The sequence below is a fragment of the Phacochoerus africanus genome, chromosome 8, assembly GCF_016906955.1.
Source record: "Phacochoerus africanus isolate WHEZ1 chromosome 8, ROS_Pafr_v1, whole genome shotgun sequence".
NCBI classification, from domain to species: Eukaryota; Metazoa; Chordata; class Mammalia; order Artiodactyla; family Suidae; genus Phacochoerus; species Phacochoerus africanus.
Genome location: NC_062551.1, coordinates 86802057 through 86811294, shown reverse-complemented (window position 1 = coordinate 86811294; position 9238 = coordinate 86802057). Strand labels below are relative to the sequence as shown.

At 49.6% G+C, this 9238-nt stretch overlaps 1 long non-coding RNA gene across 1 annotated transcript; it reads left to right on the top strand.

The window, feature by feature from the left end:
- Positions 1-1229: 1229 nt before the first annotated feature.
- Positions 1230-8325, top strand: LOC125133651 (uncharacterized). Its single transcript, XR_007136490.1, has 3 exons — positions 1230-1365; positions 7770-7987; positions 8178-8325. It is a non-coding gene; the product is annotated as an uncharacterized LOC125133651 (long non-coding RNA).
- Positions 8326-9238: the final 913 nt, after the last annotated feature.

The following is a 9238-nucleotide window of genomic DNA, read 5'->3' as shown; positions in this document are numbered from 1 at the left end:
TACGGCTAGCCCCAATCTACAGATGAAGAAAAAGAAGCACACAAGGGTTAAATGACCCTCAGGCTTGACAGGGACAGAGTAAAGGGACCAAGGAGGTGATTAAATAGTTAATCCCCCTGGGGGATTGCAAGTAGAAAAAAAATACGAGAGACCTCTGTAAGTTAATGATCCCTCAAGAAAGCAGTTTTGCTCAACAACAAAAGCCAGCAGGCTTGCTTAGCAACAAAACCGTGCAACAGAAGTCTGAGACATGCCCCCTAACAAGAAAACAAGGGTGGAATGAGACCCACATCCTGCCCAGTGAGGTTAATATGTTACTGATTATTAGCGCATGCCTCTCTGCATACACGGAAAACAAAAATATAGGAAGCCGTGACATATACTGAAACCTGAGATGATTGACCGTATTTTAATATGTTATTGCCTTTTTGCTCGTTTCCTTTGCGCCCTGACAGTCCCAGTCTGACTGTGGAGGGACAAGAAAACACCCCTGCCTGACACGGAGGAGGAGCTGATGAGGGAAGCTTGACATCTCCCACCCCCTCCCATTCTTCCTTTGTTTATGAAATAGTAGCCCACTAAGTTCTCGGGGCAGCCCCTGGCCTGCCTCATTGTATTTCTCACAAGGTCCTATGTTAATAAACTCTTTCCTTACCTGTCTCTCTGCCTCTCTCTGGATTCTTTCTGCCCCAAGACAGAAGAACCTACACTTTTCTAAGTCCCACCAGCCTGAGATGCATTCTGCTGGTTTCAGTCTCAGTAGCAACTAAACTGAGGGTAATTTCACTCCTGTAGTGACTGTGCATTTTTGGATAGTTCACTTAACCTCTATTAGGGGACCGTTGACTGAAATTGCCTGCCTGGGCCAGGGACAATAATAGCCGCTGGCATGAGTTGTCGCACAGTGGGAGGTCCTGATAAAGAAGGCAGTGCTGGCCTGAAGACTAAGCAGAGGTGGGAGGAGCCAGTAGGAGGAAGGATACAACCTACCTCCCTGGATCCTTGGCGTTGGAATCCACTTTGGTTGAGAGGCGCCTTCGCCACCAAGAAGGACCCTGAGTCTGACCAAGTACGGGCTGAGCAAGACGATTGGCCAGAGACAACCCGGAAAAGAACCCCATCCCCATAAAACCTGAGGCTGTGAGTCACGTGACAGAGCAGTTCTCCTGGGTTCCCTCACCCTGCTGCTCTCCGCCCCTTCCTAATAAAGTCTTTTGCTTTGTCAGCATGTGTGTCTCCTTGGACAATTCGTTTCCGAGCGTTAGACAAGAGCCTATTCTTAGGCCCTGAATGGGGTCCCTCTTCCTGCAAGAAAACTTGAGTGCAGATCACTAGGTTTGCTGAAGGAGGAACACACAAGGCCGAGTGAGTAACGCAAGAGGGATTTATTAAGACATCAGAAGGGCACGGGCTGAGCTCGAGAGTGCCAGCTCTGACTGTGGGGAGGTGCTAGGCTTATGAAGGATCTGTGGCAGGAATCTGCGGCTGGAGTTCTTGGTGGGAATTTGTGGCAGGAACGACGATGAAGGAAGAGGGGAAGTCAAGGGAGGGGTAGGGGGTCGAGTCCCATGACAGAGAGCAGTTAATCCTTGTAGGTGGTTAATCTATGCAAGCGGGTGTTTTCTGCAGGCCATTATTTCTTGCTGCCCAACTTGAGCATCCTCATTCCAGGAAAGGGTGCCGATCTAGTGCTGGGCTGGTACCTGTGTCTGCAGCAGCTCTCCACGGTGAACAGTCACTTTTGGGGTGGGTGTGGTGGTCTGTCTCCATCCTCCAGGGAACCTATTACAGATAAAGAAATGGAGGATAAGGACCCCCCAAGTCACCGAGCTGTGATCTGGGGGTGGTGGTGAAGTCCTGCATGTGAAATGCCCCACCTGAGGCTGGTGTTAAGCTGGGAAGATACCAGAGGTGACACCTGAGAGCAGAGCCCTCCAGCCTTCCAGGAACCAGCTGGAGCTGAGATGTTTATTTGTAAGAAAGGTCCTTAGTTATTCCAGACAATGTATTGGGCGGTGGGGGGAACCACAGGCCTCCCCTTCCTCCTCCATCCTCATGTACAGCATTGATTCCAGGGGCCACGAGCATTGCAGGCATATTGACGATGTTGATGAAAAAAATATGCAGAACCTAAAAGTTGAGAGTTATGTTTTATTCAGTGGACAAAACTGAGGACTTCAGCTAGGGAGGCAGCATCTCGCTCAAGGAACCCTGAGAAAACGGCTCCCAGAAGGCAAGAGGGGAGCAAGGATTTATAGGAGTTTTGCAACAAAGAGCAGGTAGTCTGAACCAAAGGTTACTGTTGATAAAAGAAAACTAGATTATCTCAGGTTAAGGAATTTGGTGCTTTTCTCTCTATGGGAAGATGCAAGAGCCAGGGCCCACGGAAATCATTCCTTTGCTATGCACCTCAGTTTCTAGGGCTCATATCCTGTATTTTTACGTCCCCAGGGCTTACCACTGAGAGTGGCTGCAGTCTGATGACTGATAGATGGCAGGTATTCTTTGTTTCCTTCCTGAGTTCCCTCAGGGCTCACCTGCTTACTGTGGAGGAGGGGGCAGCAGTCACTCAGGGCTGTGACATTCTTTGTTTGCGGATATGGATATGGCAGGTGATGGATGTTTTATTTCTCTGTTGATTGGCCTGGAGGAGCCCTTCCGGGTAATCTGTGGTACATATACAAGGGGTTCTGAGCCTGCTGTGCTGGCACATTTGAAACTGACAGCATTTATGACTTGAACCCAGCCGAAATCCAGACTGGGACTTGAACCCACTGTTTCTAAATTAGAATTACTCACCCAGTGTCTGGACTCACTGAGGTTCAGGTTCTTTGTGCCTCTGCACAGAAAGAATTCAGAGAGAGACAGAGGTAGGCAAGAAATAGATTTATTAAGATAGGATGCTTGTGAGAGATGCAAGTGGGCAGGCAAAGAGGCTCTGCCCTGAGGACTAGGTGGGCTACAGTTTTATCATCCAAAGGGAGTGGGGGTCAGAAAAGACCGCTTCTTCCTCTTTCTTCAGTGGTAGCTCTTCCGTGGTATCTGGTAAGAGAGGATTTGACCCTATAAGGTCAAACTAGGACTGTCTTGGTGCTTATTCAAATCAGCCGAAGGGTGGTCTTTCAACTTCTGTCCTTGGTCTAAACCTGAGGGCAGACATCACCCCAGCCCCCACCCAATGACCTGAGGCATATCTCACACCTGCAAGAGTCCAGCAAGCCTACTTGTTCTGATGGCTTCCTTGAGCCATGGTTAACTTACAGCGTTCTCCCAAAGTTCCCTGGGTTTCCCTGTGTGGTTTATGTTCCCTTATTGGGACTTCCACAACTACCTGTATAACTATCCTACTCCATCCCTATCACATTGATCACAGAAATTAAAGGTGCCCATAGGGCTACGAGGGGTGTGGTTGGCTTCCAGCGGGAGTGAGGGAGACGCTGGTTAGAAGACGCTGATCAGCTCCATGTGTGCGATGCCTCCATCTCTCATAAGGATGAAAGTCGCCCTCTGCGGTTGAGGTAGGATTTGCTGCCAGAACAGGGGGCAGAAGTGCTGTGTGAGGTTTCTAAGGACTCAGCCAGATGAGTTATGTGTTGAGGTTCAAAATAGAGGGAGGTCACGCCTGGACACACTGCCTGGGTTCAAGTCTTGGTCCCACACCGGTGCTGTGTAACTGGAACCACACAACTCAGATTGGGCCTGGAACCCAATGATTTTTTAATTAAAAATCATGCACCTGGTCTCATGACTTACTCAAGTTCAGGTTCCTCATGTCTCAGTGCAGAAGTAATTCAGCAAGATTCAAAAGGGTAGGTAAGAAGTAGATTTATTTAGAGTTCCCGTCATGGCTCAGTGGTAATGAACCCAACGAGTATCCACGAGGATGCAGGTTCAATCCCTAGCCTCACTCAATGAGTTTAGGATCTGGCATTGCTGTGAGCTATGGTATAGGTCACAGATGTGGCTGGGATCCTGTGTTGCTGTGGCTGTGGTGTAGCCTGGCAGCTACAGCTCTGATTTGGCCCCTAGCCTGGGAACTTCCATCTGCTGCATGTGTGGCCCTAAAAAGACCAAAAAAGAAAAAAAAAAAGTAGATTTATTGAGAGAGATGACAAAGTGTGGGCCATCTCAGAAGGTGGGAGGCCTTGAAATAGGGGGTGGTGAGTTTTCACGGGCTGGGTAATTACATGGGCTAAAGAGTAGGAGGATTATTCTAACCATTTCAGGGAAGGGGAAGGGATTTCCAGGAATTGGGCCACTGCCCACTTTTTGGCCTTAGGAGGTTGGCCTTGGAACTGTCAGGGCATGTCATTTAGCATGCCAATGTGTTACACTGATGTGTATAAGGCTCAAGGTCTTTTGGAAGTCAGATTATCCACCATCGTGGACCTAGTTGGTTCTAGCTAGTTTTTGTTGTATCTTCAAGGGCCATGTCATTCTTTCACAGTTGTGCCCTCCCCTCCTGTTTCATAGCCTCATGTGTCATGTTCCTATCTGCTGTGCCTCAGTTTCCTCCCCTGTAAAATGGGGTTATGGGGTTATGACGAGCTCCTGCCTCATGGGATGGTTGTGAGGATCAAGTGGGTTATGTGCTGACAGTTTAAATCAGTCCTGACCTGTGGCCTATGCCAAACACATGGGTATTTGATATTGTTGTGTCAACTGTAAGAAAGTGCACAGCCAAAACGGTGAGAATTATGCTTTATTTGGGACCACTGCGGAGGACGATGGCCTGAGAATCAGCCTCTCAGAGAGCTTTGAGGAATTGTTCCAGAGCGGTGAGGGAGGAGCTAGGATATATAGAAAAAAAAAAAAAGAGAGAGAAAGGAAGAAAGAAAGAAAAACAAAAAGCAAACACTCATCAAACATCAAAAGATTACTGCTAATCACAAAATCCAAGCATCTCAAGATTTTAGTGCTTTTCTATGTAAGGGAAGCTGCAAGAATCTGGGGTCACTGACTTCATTCCTTTGATATGAACCTGAACTATCAAGGGCCAGTATCTTGTTTCCCACAATCCTGAATCCCCTTGGGGTGTACTGTTGGCGGTGGCTGACGGCTTGATGGCCACATCATCCTTTGTTTACGAAAATGGCAGGTGGCATTCTTTGTCTGCAGTTGTTAATATCATTATCAGGGAGGAGAAGATAAACAGCAGGACACCCGAAGGCAGGAATCCTGAGTTGGAATTTTAGTCACCTGGACCCTAATGGCAGAGCATTCTGAGGTCACTCCCAACACCCTCTTTCTTCCAGGGACGTTTGTAACTTTAAAAGATCCTAAGGTTGACTTTCAAGGTAGAATTGCAGGCATCACAACAGAGGGAGTGAGAGTCATTTTGGAGAGCAGGCGTTTTCACCCTCCAAAAATTCCTTGCCATGAGCAGAATGTATGGACATAGGAACATTTGGAAACGGAAACACCTCTGACTCAACCCAGCCTAAAACTCAGATTTGGACTTGAGCCCATTTTTTTTTTTTTTTTAAACAATTAGAATCATGGAGTTCCCGTCGTGGCATAGTGGTTAACGAATCCAACTAGGAACCATGAGGTTGCGGGTTCCATCCCTGGCCTTGCTCAGTGGGTTAAGGATCCGGCGTTGCCATGAACTGTGGTATAGGTCACAGACGCAGCTTGGATCTGGCATTGCTGTGGCTGTGGTGTAGGCCGGCGGCTACAGCTCCGGTTGGGCCCCTAGCCTGGGAACCTCCATGTCCCTCGGGAGCGGCCCAAGAAATGGCAAAAAGACCAAAAAAAAAAAAAAAGAATCACTCACCTAGTGTCTGGATTTACTGAGGCTCAGGTTCTTTGTGTCTCAGCACAGAAAGAATTCAGACAGAGACAAAGTGATAGGCAAGAAATAGATTTATTAAGATAGGATGCTTGTGAGAGATGCAAGCGGGCAGGCTCTGCCCTGAGGACTAGGTGGGCTACAGTTTTATCATCCAGGAAAATTGGGGAGAGAAAAAGACCCCCTTCTTCCTCATTCTTTGCATAGACGCCAGGTTTACGTCACTAGATCCTCCTTCATATTGAGTAAGGGAATATTTGACCCTATGGGTCAATCTAGGACCCATAGGTGTTTATTAAAATCAGCAGAAGGGTGGTAACATGCTAAAATATGCTGAATCCTCTCAGGTTTCTGTATAATAAGGGTCTCCTACTTTGGAATATCATCTTTCCCTTAAATTCCTGTCCTTGGTCTTAAGAATAATTATCTTGCTGGAGTTCCTGTTGTGGCTCAGGGGTAATGAACCCAACTAGTATCCATGAAGACATGGGTTCAATCCCTGGCCTTGCTCAGTGGGTTAAGGATCTGGCATTGCCCTGACCTGTGACAGAGGCTGGCAACTACAGCTCTGATTCAGCCCCTAGCCTGGGAACTTCCATACGCTGTGGGTTCAGCCCTAAAAAGAAAAAAAAAAAAAGAATAATTATCTTGCTGAACATGAATGCAGGCCTCATTTTATCTTCCAATTAGTGACCTAAGACATATGTCATGCTTTTATTTACGATTTTATTTTTATTTTTAATTTTTTGTCTTTTTTGGGCTGCACCTGCAGCTTATGGACGTTCTCAGGCTAGGGGTCAAATTGGAGCTGTAGCCATGCCAAGTTTCATAACCAGCTCCGCAGCTTTCCCCGAGTTGAAGGCGGCCTTCGTCAGATGGGGGAGGGTCTGCTCTGGAAACACTCGCAGAGGCTTAAGCAACAACGCTGATTCCTTGCTGAAGCAACAACGCTGATTCTTTGCTGATGCAACCTGCTCATTGCATGTCCGTGTGGTGGGGGAGGCTCTGCTCATTATGGTCACTGAGGGATCCCTGGGGACAGAGCAGCCACCACGTCACAACTGCCAGAGGGAAATGTGAGTCCTGGAGGGTCTGATACCAGCAAATCAAATGCTGCATCTGGGAACCAGGATGTTCCTGCTTCCAATTCACTAGCCAGCACTGGTCACATCACCCAGCCAACGAGGGCGGGGATGTCACACCACGTGTCCAGAAGGGGGTCTGATTGGACATAGGAGTGGCACCAGTGACTGCCTGGGGCACCTGAGGGTATGAAGGAAGATAGCCCAGCCCCATCCCAGCCCCCTCTTTCCCCCTGTGCCCCTCCCCCCATCCTGGCCTGCTTTCAGTCCTCAATATAACAGTGACGGAATGAGTTTATTTCTCTTTCCTCCCCCTATGATCCCAGCAAGCTGGGAAGGTGCAATTACCCTAAGAGATGGAGGCCCAGAGCGATGGAATGACTTGCCCAAGAACTTGGAGGTGCCTGAATTTAAACAGGGATGTCTCCTCTAAACCTGCCCCTCAAACCTATCAGAAAACCCAGGAGCATGGTGGAGCAGTGGGGGTGAGATGCTGGGGGAGTCAGTGCCACAGACCTGTGTGAGCCAGAGACCTGGTGGGGGTGGGGGTGGGGTCTCGAGAGAGGCCGAGTCCTGATGGGTGGGCGGACTCTGAGAAGCGGGAGGGGAGACACGATGGGCAGGTTCTCAGGCAGGGATGAGAAGGACCCGGAGACGGAGGAGCCCTGAGAGGATGGCAGGCAGGCGGATGTGGGAAGAAGAGCAGAGGAGGAGGATGCGACGTGGGGAGAGAGTGGACTGAGCCGGATGAGGCGGGTGGATGCTCTGAGGGTCGGGGGAGGTCGCTGCTCAGCAGTAAAAGAGTGTAGGAACCCCTGGGGAGGGGGGTGGGCTGTAAAACTGCAGCTTCTGATCCCTTAAGTCTAGGGCGGACCTGAGTCTGCATTTCTAACAAGGTCCCAGGTGGTGTCCAGTGCTTCGGGTCCGAGGATCGTACCTTGAGTAGCAAGGAGGAAGCGTAGAGGCATCAGACAGACCTGAGCTTGATACCCAGATCTGCCACCTCCTCACCCACCTGCTCATCTGCTGAAGATTGCTGGGCCTTCATCCCCGCCTCCCTGTAGGCTGAAAATGGAAATTGCACCCTGTGAGGTGGCTTTGAGGACAGCATGAGGTAAGATGTGGGAGACGCGTGGCACAGGAGGGCCTGCAGTGTGTGTGTCCAATAGTAATGACAAGAAACGGCCCCAGACAGTGAGTGTTTCCTCTGTGCCAGGCCCCATGCCCAGCACTTCCCATGAATTAAATAACCAAGTGTCTCAACCATCCTCTGATGAGGGTTCATTGTTATGCCCATTTTGCAGATGAGGAAAATGGAGCCAGAGAGATTGACACCAGAGGTCATTCAGCTGGTCAGTAGCTGGGCAAGTACATTTGCTTTTCCTAGGAGGCTAGACATTTGAAGACTCTTCAAAGGGTATTCAGGCCACAGAGCTTTAGACCATCCGCACCTCCCCCCCCCCCCCCCCCCCCCCCCCCCCCCCCCCCCCCGCTGTCAAATCTTGAGCCTGTCTTCAAACAGCTCTGTTTCCCCAGAGAGGAAACCACTTCATTACAAAAGAAGAACCACTTCATTACCAAAGGGGCCTCTTCCCAAGGACAAAACAAGGAGACCAATTAAAGTCACTCGGATTCAGCATCGCTTTGGAAATCAATGCGCTATGATTGCGAATCCAGCGTCTGTCGGCAGCCGCCTAATTTTAGCTGGATCTTTGCATGCTTCTCACCCGGCTCATCTGCCCCAGTGGACCGGCTGAGCGGTTCTGAGGACATCATTGATCTTTTGCCTAAAGTGTCCTAATGAAATAGAAAGCTGCTGTCACTCAGAGAGCCGTCTGCCATGGCGGCAGAGAAGCAAAGCTACCAGGAGAATAATAACCAAAATTTCATTGGAAAGCCACCCTCTTGCACCCACCCCACCCCTACCCCCCACCTTGATCTCAGGCTCACAGCACAGTTCCAGAAAATTGAGGCCTTTTACCATCTCAACTTTGTCACCAAGAGATGGGGGCAGGGGGCAGCCATCCATAGGGTGTTAAAGGTATTTCCAGGTATCGCAAGCTCCCGGGGGTGGAGGGCCCCTGGCCTCTGGCAGTAAGTTACCCCCTATTTGCAGGAGGCGGAGTTTTTGGGAGGGTGATTCAGGGCTCTTGTCCTGGGACACTTGTCCTGGAGTAAGAATGGGACAGGGGAAGGCCCAAGGCCCCAGAAATGAAAACACTGTCCTTGAGAAGCAGCGTTGACACTGGGCCCATCCTGTGGGCGGTGAGGTCCAGTGAGGGTGGAAGTTCTGGAGAGGGAATTCCAGAGAAGCTCCTTGCTCATCAGGAGCGATGGGATGCTTGTGACCATGTGTCCTGGCCGT